The sequence below is a fragment of the Hyperolius riggenbachi genome, chromosome 3 (assembly GCF_040937935.1).
Source record: "Hyperolius riggenbachi isolate aHypRig1 chromosome 3, aHypRig1.pri, whole genome shotgun sequence".
NCBI classification, from domain to species: Eukaryota; Metazoa; Chordata; class Amphibia; order Anura; family Hyperoliidae; genus Hyperolius; species Hyperolius riggenbachi.
The window spans coordinates 61823737-61836975 of record NC_090648.1 but is presented as its reverse complement, the minus strand read 5'-3'; the positions used below and the strand labels follow the sequence as shown (position 1 = coordinate 61836975).

Here is a 13239-nt window from a genome sequence, read left to right as displayed (position 1 = left end):
TTGCCATGGTGAAGGGGCTTGCGTATCACAATGGAGCAATGACCGGCGCCTAGATGAGTGTCTCGGGGGGCACACCCACGATAATAAGGTCGTTGCCTCATTGTGGTCAGACCAAATTTGATCAGCTGGACAGTCACTGTTCTGTCATTCAGCTACATCAGCCAGGTGACCATATGGGCTGTAAAGCCACCAAAACCTGCACTCTCGCCATGGTGCGCACCAGTAAAGCACGGCCGTCACTACACAAACAGCTGTTTGCGGTGCGTTACACGATGAGTTTGGTGTGTCAGTGTGAAGCAGTACCTTAATTACACTACCTGATTGATGTATACACATGCAAGATGTTTGAAAGCACTTTAGGCCTGTCATTTAGCATTCAATGTGATTTCTGCCCTTAAAACGCTGCTTTGCGTCAAATCCAGATTTTTCCCGGGGACTTTTGGCATGTATCCCACTCCGCCATCCCCCCCTCCAGGTGTTAGACCCCTTGAAACATCTTTTCCATCACTTTTGTGACCAGCATAATTTTTTTTTTTTTTCAAAGTTCGCATCCCCATTGAAGTCTATTGCGGTTCGCGAACTTTAACGCGAACCGAACCTTTCGCGAAAGTTCGCAAACCCGGTTCGCGAACCGAAAATCGGAGGTTCGGCCCAACACTAATGACAATGAAATCCCTTGCATCACATTGCAACTAATGAGGTGTGAACTGTTCAGAGAATTTGGACAGCTCCACATTACAGTGTGCAAAACAGGATCATTTACAACGCCACACCATGTGTCAATGTGAAAGCACCCTAACAGCCTGTATAGCTATACTTTCTCCCTCTGAGCCAAAGTAATGTGGAACATCACAGTTCTTCCTCCCCCTTCCGCTTTCACCTGACATTCAGCTAGTACTGGAATGATGCAAATAATTGCAAGTTGATGCAAATTTTATGTACTTTTAGGCAAAGTTATGCAGACTGAAAAATGTACCATTCGAATGAACCACCGCTGAATGCATAATAATGTAATAGCAGTTCAATATGTTAGCAGCACATTGCTATTGTTTAATCTATCTTCGCAGTTTGTAAACAAAAGCTCTCTGCCATAAATCTAGCCACATTTCTTGCATTCAGAGATCAAAGAATAGCAGTGTGGAGCAGAGGAGGGACAAGCTCCTCCAGCACCCAAGGCTGAGTAACCAAAGTGCGCCCCTCCCCATCCCTCCCACCCCAGCATCACACACTGATTGTTATTAGACTATGAGGTGCCCCAGAGCCCCCAACACCCTAATCTCTAGTTATCTGGCTTGCAGTCATTGCCATGTATCCTCTTTTCTTATTTCTCCCCGAGTCAAACTCAATAGGGGAATGATAGCTGAGTGAGTTGTGCGCCCCCTCCTACACTGCGCCCTGAGGCTGGAGCCTCTCTCGCCTCTGCCTCGCCCTGGCCCTGGCGTGGAGACAGTTTTAAGAAGTACGTTTTTTCTTTGGACTTGGTGACTATGGGCTAGTTCAGTAATCTGCAAACTTGGCTCTCCAGCTGTTAATGAACTACAAGGCCCACAATACATTTGCCTTTAGGAATCATGACTGTGGCTGTCAGACCCCTGTAATGCAATGTGGGACTTGTAGTTCCTTAACAGCTGGAAAGCCAAGTTCGCAGATCACTGGGCTAGTTCACAGTAAATCAATTGCATTGCAGAATAATTCTGCATATAAACTCACCGCCTGTACACTTCTATGGGCCTGATCACATCTCTGCATTGTAATGGATTGCGTTATTCTAACTCGCTGCATGCAGGCTTTGGATTAAAGTCTATCCAGTCTCCATTGCAGCTCACACACATTATAATGTGTGCATTATGCAACACACCACTCTCAATCTAGCCGAGGTGAGAGAGATACGGAGGCTGACATAACTATGACATGTTTGTTTGCTTTTAAGGGCCCATTCACACTTGAGCGTTTTGCCGCGATTTCGGCAAACCGCTCAAACGCAAGCGCTTTTTAAAAGCACTAGTGTAATGAAACCCTATGGGCCCGTTCTTACTTTGGCGATGTATGCTAATCATCACAAATCACCCAAAATCGCCAAAACCGCGAAACGCAAACGTGTCGCCTGCACCATCACGTTTCAGTGCTATAGAAGTGCTAAACGCGATCGCGAAAAAATCGCCGCAGTGTTCAGTGATTTTTCCACGTGAAATTGCGGAAACAAATCACTCCTGCAAAAATCGCAGCTGGTTTGCGTTTCTAAGTGTGAATGAGGCCTAAATAATGCACATTGCATGGTAACCCTGCCGATCCTCTGCCTCTAATACTGCCAGCGACCCTGAACAAGCATGGAGATCAGGTGTGTGATTTAGACCCTACTGACCAGAAAGATCAGCAGGACTGCCAGGCAACTGGTATTGTTTAAAAGGAAATAAATATTGCAGCCTCCATATCCCTCTCACCTCAGGTTCATTTTAAGCCTGATACACACATCCAGTTTTATCACCTCCATGTTATATGAGGGCCAACAGATTATGAATACTATGAACAGTTTGTGTACTTAAAGGATCAATGCAGCGAAAAAAAGTAAGCAGTTTAAATCTGGCAGAACTGACAGGTTTTGGACTAGTCCATCTCCTCATGGGGTATTATCCGAGTTTTCTTTGTTTTCAAAAGCATTTCTTGAAAGCAGTTTAATCACCAAAATAGTAAGATACCAGCCAGTCTCCCTACTCACTTGCACACTATTATGTTCAGTTAGACTGAGCATCTGCGGTTCAGGCAATGCTTCTGAAAACAAAGTAAACCCAGAGTCCCCTATGAGGAGAAGGACCAGTCCAAAACCTGTTGGCAGTGGCGTAGCAATAGGGGATGTAGAGCTTGCAACCGCAGCGGTGCCCCTGGACCAGAGGGGCCCACTAGAGACCCTCCTCCATCCACCTTATTAGCTTTGCATTGGTGCTGTGCTGGTAATGAGCACCTCTATGTTTGCATTGCATAGTGGTAATCCTTAAAGCAAACCTGAAGTGAAAATAAGCTTATGATATAATGAATTGTATGTGTGGTACAGCTAAGCAATAGAACATCAGTAGCAAAGAAATTAGTCTCATGTTGTTTTCCAGTACAGGAAGAGTTAAGAACCTTAAGTTGTTATTTATGCAAAAGAGCTTCTCTGAGCTATTTGACCTCACTTGGGTCGGAGACAGTCCTGTTTTCTGAAGCACTTAGGCCTGGAACCCACTACAAAACACTATCACTAATCGCAATCGCTAGCGTTTTGTATGAGCATTTTGTAAGCGATTTCATGAGCGTTTTCTGGCGATTTTAAAAAGTGTAAGCGTTTTGCCAGCGATTGTGTAGCGATTTGTGATTAGTGTTTTTAATTCTGATTGGTCCTTTCAAGTAATTTTTAATTTTTTTACAGTGTGCAGTCATTTCAAAATGCTAGCAAAATCACTCTGTGTAGGTTTTGACGAGCGATTGCGGCAGCGTTTATATACTTTACATTGCAGAAACTCTAATGCTAATCGCTAACACTAAGGCCTCTTGCACACTGCAACTGATTCCGATTCAGATTCCGCTTTTTAATCAGTTTTTACCTGCAAATCAGAATCTGAATCGGATGTAAAAACTGATTAAAAAGCGGAATCTGAATCGGAATCAGTTGCAGTGTGCAAGAGGCCTAAAAATGCTGCATGTCCTGCGTTTTGTGATTTGGTAATCGCAATCGCTCCAGTGGAATTTGGCCCATCCATTAACATTAGCTGAGCGTTTTGGGAAATCGCTAGCGTTTTGAATCGCTCCCTAAACGCTCAGAAAATTGCTCTAGAGGGTTCCAGCCCTAAGGCCTTGTTCACATCTGAAATCAAAATCACTGATGCCAGCGTTTTGCGACTTTTATTTTTTTTTAGCGCTTACCTGCATGCTGCGATTTTTCTCAATGGAAGGTTTATGGAAATCACAAAGCGCTTTAAAAACGCATTGTATAGCGATTTGCCCAGCGCTTTCACGAATAAATACATTGTTTTTATTCATTTCCAGCTGAAAGAGAAAAAAAGCGCTTTTGCCGAGAGATTCTGATTTTTCACTACCTGACATCAGTCTGAAAGTGAACTAGACGGAAATGAATAAATACAATGTATTTATTTGTGAAAGCACTGGGGAAATTGCTATACACAGAGCTTTTTTAAAGCGCTTTGCAATTACCCTATACTTCCATTGAGGCAAATCTCCCTGAAAATGGTACAGGAACCGCTCAGATGTGAACTATCATAGGGAATCTTATTGCACAAGTGCTTAGCCCTGTTCACACCTGCATTTTCAAAACACGGGCAATTTTTGCCGGCGTTTTGCATGAGTGATTTTTCCGCAATTTCACGCGGAAAAATCGCTGAACAGTGCGGCGATTTTGTGGCTATCGCGTTTTGCGCTTCTATAGCACTGAAACGTGATCGCCTGGAAATTGCCTGAAAATGGTTTCCCGCAAATCGCTCAAGTAAGAACAGGCCCATAGACTTTAATTACACTAGCACTTTGAAAAAGCGCTAGCGTTTGAGCGTTTTGCTGAAATCACGGCAAAACGCTCTAGTGTGAATGGGGCCTGAGGGCGATTTTGAAAATCACTGGTGCTTAAAAAAAGGCAAAAGCGCCCTTAGTGTGAACAAGCCCTTATACATCAAAGAAACAGTGAGAGACATATTTAGATAAGGTTTTACTGCAGGGAAATTCAAAGGGTCATTAGCTCTGCTCTGTTTTATCGTTTAAAATCCAGAGTGTTGTGTGTAAATTGCAAATAGTACAGAATGATGCAATGTTATGCTGGGTACACACGATACGTTTTTCCGCTCGATTCTCCGCTCAATTCTGCGCTCGATTCTCTTATCTCCCGCTTGTTTTTCTTATCTTTTTCCATTCACTTCTATGAGAAATCGAGCCAAAAAACGATCGGAAGGAATATCGGACATGTCGGAAATTATCTATCGAACCATCTATCAGGGTAACAAACGTTTGGTGTATTCCCAGCATTAAAAAAAACTATATATTATACACTTGAAACTTTTGCTCAATAAAAAAAAAGTTAAAAACAAAAAGCTATATATCTGAAATATAAATATGAGACTCTTTTCTTTGCTACAAATGAATTATCCGTACTACACATACAATGCATTATATCATACTTTTTTTTTTGCTTCAGTGTCACTTTAGCAAACTGTTTCCTTACTCTAAGTACACCTCTCTGACACTGCAGCTGCCCTTGGCAGGTTCTGGGGAACCATATCAGTAGAGTGCTTGGGGCCCCATGTAAAACTCGCACTGGGGCCCCAAGCTCCTTAGTTACGCCACTGCCTGTCGGTTCTGTCAGATTTTAACTGCTTACTTTTTTTCGCTGTAGTGGTCCCTTTAAAGGGAACCTAAACTGAGGATATGAATTTTCCTTTTAAAATAATACCAGTTGCCTAAAGCTGAGTACACACGTACGATAACGATCGTTCAAAAACGAACGATAACGACAATCGGAACGATAATCGTGCGTTCAAAAAGTGTGAACGATCGTTTTTGTGAACGATAACGATCGTTATCGTTCAATCGGACCGATCCAACCCGGCGGATTTTTTCGAAAGATAATCGTTCAATCGTTGCAGTGTGTACAAAGATCGTCCGATAACGCATGTTCTTATTGCCTGTCATAACGTCACTTCCGTTTGCGCACGCATTTTTTTATCGTTCGTCGTTCAGTACTTTATACTTATATCGTTCACGTGTGTACACAATCGTTCATTACGAACGATCTTTTCAGTCTAATTTGAATATCGTGTAAACGTCACGAATCGTTCGTAACGAACGATCTTTATCGGACGTGTATACGAACCTTAACTCTCCTGCTGATCCTGTGTCTCTAATACTTTCAGCCACTGGCACTCAACAAATATGCAGATCAGGTGCTCTGACTGAAGTCAGACTGGATTAGCTGCATGCTTGTTTCAGGTGTGTGATTCAGCCACTACTGCAGCCAAAGAGATCAGCAGGATAGCCAGGCAACTGGTAATGTTTAAAAGGAAACATGCATATCCCTTTCAGTTTAGGCTTCCTTTAATTCTGATTGGCAGGAAACAAGCAGAGCGAAGTGTGGCAGGAATCCCTGGAGGTCAGCAGTTTACCTGTTGTCAGGAGCGGATCTGATCATTATCTTGGCACCACGATGTGTGTCCGATGCTGCTCTGACTTCCGCTGCTCAGTTTCTATATCTCCTCATACTTCCCCTTTACCTTCCTGCTGTCACTGGCTGTCACTCTCCTCTCAGTGTCACCAGCTCAGAGCCTCAGCTGTGTCCCTGTCCCCCTTCTGTGTTTCCTCCTGTGTGTCCCTGGCCATCTAGCCGGAGTTCCCTCTAGAGTTCCCTGTCCCAGCCTCTACTCCACCTCCTTACAGTAATAATCCTGAATAATAATGCTACACCCACAGTGCACTCCCACTCCCCCTGTGCTGTCACTTCCTCCCGCTGTGTCTGTGAAATCTGCGCTCACGTTTCTGAGCTCTGCTCTCACTCAAGAAGTAGCAGCAGAGTATTGTACCGTGTTAGCCATCAATAAAAGCAGAGTCTGAGGAAGGCTTATTTGCTGGAAGCTTACACTTATTCTTTTAAGTTAGCCAATAAATGGTAAAACTTCAAAACTTCCTTCTTTCACACTCTCGCCTTCCTCATTGCTGATCAGTGTTGCCAACTCATCCCTTTAAATACGGACGCTTATGAATTATACATGTCTTGTGGCTAGTTAGATGTAGTTTAGGCACTGATTATCTGTGAGAAGCCCCAGAACCTGTATAACTTATATGTGTCAGTATTTAAAGGGATAAGTTGGCAACCCTGTTGCTGATCTCAGGTGAAACCCCACACAGACATGACGTAATTATCTCTGGCAGAATGTGTGTGAGCGTGTGCGTGCGTGCGTGTGTGTGTGGTGTGTGTGTGCTACTAGAGTGTGTGTGTGTGTGTGTGGTGTGTGTGCTAGAGTGTGTGTATGTGGTGTGTGTATGTGGTGTGTGTATGTGGTGTGTGTGCTAGTGTGTGTGTATGTGGTGTGTGTGCTAGTGTATATAGCGAGTGTATGTGGTGCGTTTGCTAGTGTGTATGTGGTGTATGTGCTAGTTTGTGAGTGTGTGTATGTGGTGTGTGTGCTAGTGTGTATGTGGTGTGTGTGCTAGTGTATATAGTGTGTGTATGTGGTGTGTGTGCTAGTGTGTATGTGGTGTGTGTGCTAGTGTATATAGTGTGTGTATGTGGTGCGTTTGCTAGTGTGTATGCGGTGTGTGTATGTGGTGTGTGTATGTGGTGTGTGTGCTAGTGTATATAGTGTGTGTATGTGGTGTGTGTGCTAGTGTGTATGTGGTGTGTGTGCTAGTGTATATAGTGTGTGTATGTGGTGCGTTTGCTAGTGTGTATGCGGTGTGTGTATGTGGTGTGTGTATGTGGTGTGTGTGCTAGTGTATATAGTGTGTGTATGTGGTGTGTGTGCTAGTGTATATAGTGTGTGTATGTGGTGTGTGTGCTAGTGTATATAGTGTGTGTATGTGGTGCGTTTGCTAGTGTGTATGTGGTGTGTGTGCTAGTGTATATAGTGTGTGTATGTGGTGCGTTTGCTAGTGTGTATGTGGTGTGTGTATGTGGTGTGTGTATGTGGTGTGTGTGCTAGTGTACATAGTGTGTGTATGTGGTGCGTTTGCTATTGTGTATGTGGTGTGTGTGCTAGTGTATATAGTGTGTGTATGTGGTGCGTTTGCTAGTGTGTATGTGGTGTGTGTATGTGGTGTGTGTGCTAGTGTATATAGTGTGTGTATGTGGTGTGTGTGCTAGTGTGTATGTGGTGTGTGTGCTAGTGTATATAGTGTGTGTATGTGGTGCGTTTGCTAGTGTGTATGTGGTGTGTGTGCTAGTGTATATAGTGTGTGTATGTGGTGTGTGTGCTAGTGTATATAGTGTGTGTATGTGGTGTGTGTGCTAGTGTATATAGTGTGTGTATGTGGTGCGTTTGCTAGTGTGTATGTGGTGTGTGTATGTGGTGTGTGTATGTGGTGTGTGTATGTGGTGTGTGTATGTGGTGTGTGTATGTGGTGTGTGTATGTGGTGTGTGTGCTAGCGTATATAGTGTGTGTATGTGGTATGTGTGCTAGTGTATATAGTGTGTGTATGTGGTGCGTTTGCTAGTGTGTATGTGGTGTGTGTATGTGGTGTGTGTATGTGGTATGTGTGCTAGTGTATATAGTGTGTGTATGTGGTGCGTTTGCTAGTGTGTATGTGGTGTGTGTATGTGGTGTGTGTGCTAGTGTATATAGTGTGTGTATGTGGTGTGTGTGCTAGCGTATATAGTGTGTGTATGTGGTGTGTGTGCTAGTGTACATAGTGTGTGTATGTGGTGCGTTTGCTATTGTGTATGTGGTGTGTGTATGTGGTGTGTGTGCTAGTGTATATAGTGTGTGTATGTGGTGCGTTTGCTAGTGTGTATGCGGTGTGTGTATGTGGTGTGTGTATGTGGTGTGTGTGCTAGTGTATATAGTGTGTGTATGTGGTGCGTTTGCTAGTGTGTATGTGGTGTGTGTATGTGGTGTGTGTGCTAGTGTATATAGTGTGTGTATGTGGTGTGTGTGCTAGTGTGTATGTGGTGTGTGTGCTAGTGTATATAGTGTGTGTATGTGGTGTGTGTGCTAGTGTATATAGTGTGTGTATGTGGTGTGTGTGCTAGTGTATATAGTGTGTGTATGTGGTGCGTTTGCTAGTGTGTATGTGGTGTGTGTATGTGGTGTGTGTGCTAGTGTATATAGTGTGTGTATGTGGTGTGTGTGCTAGTGTGTATGTGGTGTGTGTGCTAGTGTATATAGTGTGTGTATGTGGTGCGTTTGCTAGTGTGTATGTGGTGTGTGTATGTGGTGTGTGTGCTAGTGTATATAGTGTGTGTATGTGGTGCGTTTGCTAGTGTGTATGTGGTGTGTGTATGTGGTGTGTGTATGTGGTGTGTGTATGTGGTGTGTGTATGTGGTGTGTGTGCTAGCGTATATAGTGTGTGTATGTGGTATGTGTGCTAGTGTATATAGTGTGTGTATGTGGTGCGTTTGCTAGTGTGTATGTGGTGTGTGTATGTGGTGTGTGTATGTGGTGTGTGTGCTAGTGTATATAGTGTGTGTATGTGGTGTGTGTGCTAGCGTATATAGTGTGTGTATGTGGTGTGTGTGCTAGTGTGTATGTGGTGTGTGTGCTAGTGTATATAGTGTGTGTATGTGGTGCGTTTGCTAGTGTGTATGCGGTGTGTGTATGTGGTGTGTGTGCTAGCGTATATAGTGTGTGTATGTGGTGTGTGTGCTAGTGTGTATGTGGTGTGTGTGCTAGTGTATATAGTGTGTGTATGTGGTGCGTTTGCTAGTGTGTATGTGGTGTGTGTATGTGGTGTGTGTGCTAGTGTATATAGTGTGTGTATGTGGTGTGTGTGCTAGTGTATATAGTGTGTGTATGTGGTGTGTGTGCTAGTGTATATAGTGTGTGTATGTGGTGTGTGTGCTAGTGTATATAGTGTGTGTATGTGGTGCGTTTGCTAGTGTGTATGTGGTGTGTGTATGTGGTGTGTGTGCTAGTGTATATAGTGTGTGTATGTGGTGTGTGTGCTAGTGTGTATGTGGTGTGTGTGCTAGTGTATATAGTGTGTGTATGTGGTGCGTTTGCTAGTGTGTATGTGGTGTGTGTATGTGGTGTGTGTATGTGGTGTGTGTATGTGGTATGTGTGCTAGTGTATATAGTGTGTGTATGTGGTGCGTTTGCTAGTGTGTATGTGGTGTGTGTATGTGGTGTGTGTATGTGGTGTGTGTATGTGGTGTGTGTATGTGGTATGTGTGCTAGTGTATATAGTGTGTGTATGTGGTGCGTTTGCTAGTGTGTATGTGGTGTGTGTATGTGGTGTGTGTATGTGGTGTGTGTATGTGGTGTGTGTGCTAGCGTATATAGTGTGTGTATGTGGTATGTGTGCTAGTGTATATAGTGTGTGTATGTGGTGCGTTTGCTAGTGTGTATGTGGTGTGTGTATGTGGTGTGTGTATGTGGTGTGTGTATGTGGTGTGTGTGCTAGTGTATATAGTGTGTGTATGTGGTGTGTGTGCTAGTGTATATAGTGTGTGTATGTGGTGCGTTTGCTAGTGTGTATGCGGTGTGTGTATGTGGTGTGTGTATGTGGTGTGTGTGCTAGTGTATATAGTGTGTGTATGTGGTGTGTGTGCTAGTGTATATAGTGTGTGTATGTGGTGCGTTTGCTAGTGTGTATGTGGTGTGTGTATGTGGTGTGTGTGCTAGTGTATATAGTGTGTGTATGTGGTGTGTGTGCTAGTGTGTATGTGGTGTGTGTGCTAGTGTATATAGTGTGTGTATGTGGTGCGTTTGCTAGTGTGTATGTGGTGTGTGTGCTAGTGTATATAGTGTGTGTATGTGGTGTGTGTGCTAGTGTATATAGTGTGTGTATGTGGTGTGTGTGCTAGTGTATATAGTGTGTGTATGTGGTGCGTTTGCTAGTGTGTATGTGGTGTGTGTATGTGGTGTGTGTATGTGGTGTGTGTATGTGGTGTGTGTATGTGGTGTGTGTATGTGGTGTGTGTATGTGGTGTGTGTGCTAGCGTATATAGTGTGTGTATGTGGTATGTGTGCTAGTGTATATAGTGTGTGTATGTGGTGCGTTTGCTAGTGTGTATGTGGTGTGTGTATGTGGTGTGTGTATGTGGTATGTGTGCTAGTGTATATAGTGTGTGTATGTGGTGCGTTTGCTAGTGTGTATGTGGTGTGTGTATGTGGTGTGTGTGCTAGTGTATATAGTGTGTGTATGTGGTGTGTGTGCTAGCGTATATAGTGTGTGTATGTGGTGTGTGTGCTAGTGTACATAGTGTGTGTATGTGGTGCGTTTGCTATTGTGTATGTGGTGTGTGTATGTGGTGTGTGTGCTAGTGTATATAGTGTGTGTATGTGGTGCGTTTGCTAGTGTGTATGCGGTGTGTGTATGTGGTGTGTGTATGTGGTGTGTGTGCTAGTGTATATAGTGTGTGTATGTGGTGCGTTTGCTAGTGTGTATGTGGTGTGTGTATGTGGTGTGTGTGCTAGTGTATATAGTGTGTGTATGTGGTGTGTGTGCTAGTGTGTATGTGGTGTGTGTGCTAGTGTATATAGTGTGTGTATGTGGTGTGTGTGCTAGTGTATATAGTGTGTGTATGTGGTGCGTTTGCTAGTGTGTATGTGGTGTGTGTATGTGGTGTGTGTGCTAGTGTATATAGTGTGTGTATGTGGTGTGTGTGCTAGTGTGTATGTGGTGTGTGTGCTAGTGTATATAGTGTGTGTATGTGGTGCGTTTGCTAGTGTGTATGTGGTGTGTGTATGTGGTGTGTGTGCTAGTGTATATAGTGTGTGTATGTGGTGCGTTTGCTAGTGTGTATGTGGTGTGTGTATGTGGTGTGTGTATGTGGTGTGTGTATGTGGTGTGTGTATGTGGTGTGTGTGCTAGCGTATATAGTGTGTGTATGTGGTATGTGTGCTAGTGTATATAGTGTGTGTATGTGGTGCGTTTGCTAGTGTGTATGTGGTGTGTGTATGTGGTGTGTGTATGTGGTGTGTGTGCTAGTGTATATAGTGTGTGTATGTGGTGTGTGTGCTAGCGTATATAGTGTGTGTATGTGGTGTGTGTGCTAGTGTGTATGTGGTGTGTGTGCTAGTGTATATAGTGTGTGTATGTGGTGCGTTTGCTAGTGTGTATGCGGTGTGTGTATGTGGTGTGTGTGCTAGCGTATATAGTGTGTGTATGTGGTGTGTGTGCTAGTGTGTATGTGGTGTGTGTGCTAGTGTATATAGTGTGTGTATGTGGTGCGTTTGCTAGTGTGTATGTGGTGTGTGTATGTGGTGTGTGTGCTAGTGTATATAGTGTGTGTATGTGGTGTGTGTGCTAGTGTATATAGTGTGTGTATGTGGTGTGTGTGCTAGTGTATATAGTGTGTGTATGTGGTGTGTGTGCTAGTGTATATAGTGTGTGTATGTGGTGCGTTTGCTAGTGTGTATGTGGTGTGTGTATGTGGTGTGTGTGCTAGTGTATATAGTGTGTGTATGTGGTGTGTGTGCTAGTGTGTATGTGGTGTGTGTGCTAGTGTATATAGTGTGTGTATGTGGTGCGTTTGCTAGTGTGTATGTGGTGTGTGTATGTGGTGTGTGTATGTGGTGTGTGTATGTGGTATGTGTGCTAGTGTATATAGTGTGTGTATGTGGTGCGTTTGCTAGTGTGTATGTGGTGTGTGTATGTGGTGTGTGTATGTGGTGTGTGTATGTGGTGTGTGTATGTGGTATGTGTGCTAGTGTATATAGTGTGTGTATGTGGTGCGTTTGCTAGTGTGTATGTGGTGTGTGTATGTGGTGTGTGTATGTGGTGTGTGTATGTGGTGTGTGTGCTAGCGTATATAGTGTGTGTATGTGGTATGTGTGCTAGTGTATATAGTGTGTGTATGTGGTGCGTTTGCTAGTGTGTATGTGGTGTGTGTATGTGGTGTGTGTATGTGGTGTGTGTGCTAGTGTATATAGTGTGTGTATGTGTTGTGTGTGCTAGCGTATATAGTGTGTGTATGTGGTGTGTGTGCTAGTGTGTATGTGGTGTGTGTGCTAGTGTATATAGTGTGTGTATGTGGTGCGTTTGCTAGTGTGTATGCGGTGTGTGTATGTGGTGTGTGTATGTGGTGTGTGTGCTAGTGTATATAGTGTGTGTATGTGGTGCGTTTGCTAGTGTGTATGTGGTGTGTGTATGTGGTGTGTGTGCTAGTGTATATAGTGTGTGTATGTGGTGTGTGTGCTAGTGTATATAGTGTGTGTATGTGGTGTGTGTGCTAGTGTATATAGTGTGTGTATGTGGTGTGTGTGCTAGTGTATATAGTGTGTGTATGTGGTGCGTTTGCTAGTGTGTATGTGGTGTGTGTATGTGGTGTGTGTGCTAGTGTATATAGTGTGTGTATGTGGTGTGTGTGCTAGTGTGTATGTGGTGTGTGTGCTAGTGTATATAGTGTGTGTATGTGGTGCGTTTGCTAGTGTGTATGTGGTGTGTGTATGTGGTGTGTGTATGTGGTGTGTGTATGTGGTATGTGTGCTAGTGTATATAGTGTGTGTATGTGGTGCGTTTGCTAGTGTGTATGTGGTGTGTGTATGTGGTGTGTGTATGTGGTGTGTGTATGTGGTGTGTGTATGTGGTATGTGTGCTAGTGTATATA

General features: G+C 43.8%; 1 protein-coding gene and 1 long non-coding RNA gene across 4 annotated transcripts in view; one reads left to right on the top strand and one right to left on the bottom strand.

The window, feature by feature from the left end:
• Window positions 1-6387, bottom strand: part of IL27RA (interleukin 27 receptor subunit alpha) — an 86097-nt gene extending 79710 nt beyond the window's left edge. For all 3 annotated transcript variants that reach the window (XM_068274186.1, XM_068274188.1, XM_068274187.1), the window contains exon 1: window positions 6138-6387. The gene's annotated coding sequence lies outside the window, so the exon portion shown is untranslated. The remainder of the gene's footprint in view (window positions 1-6137) is intronic.
• LOC137562653 (uncharacterized) overlaps window positions 1-13239 on the top strand; it is an 84044-nt gene that overhangs the window by 20183 nt on the left and 50622 nt on the right. The window lies entirely within an intron of this gene.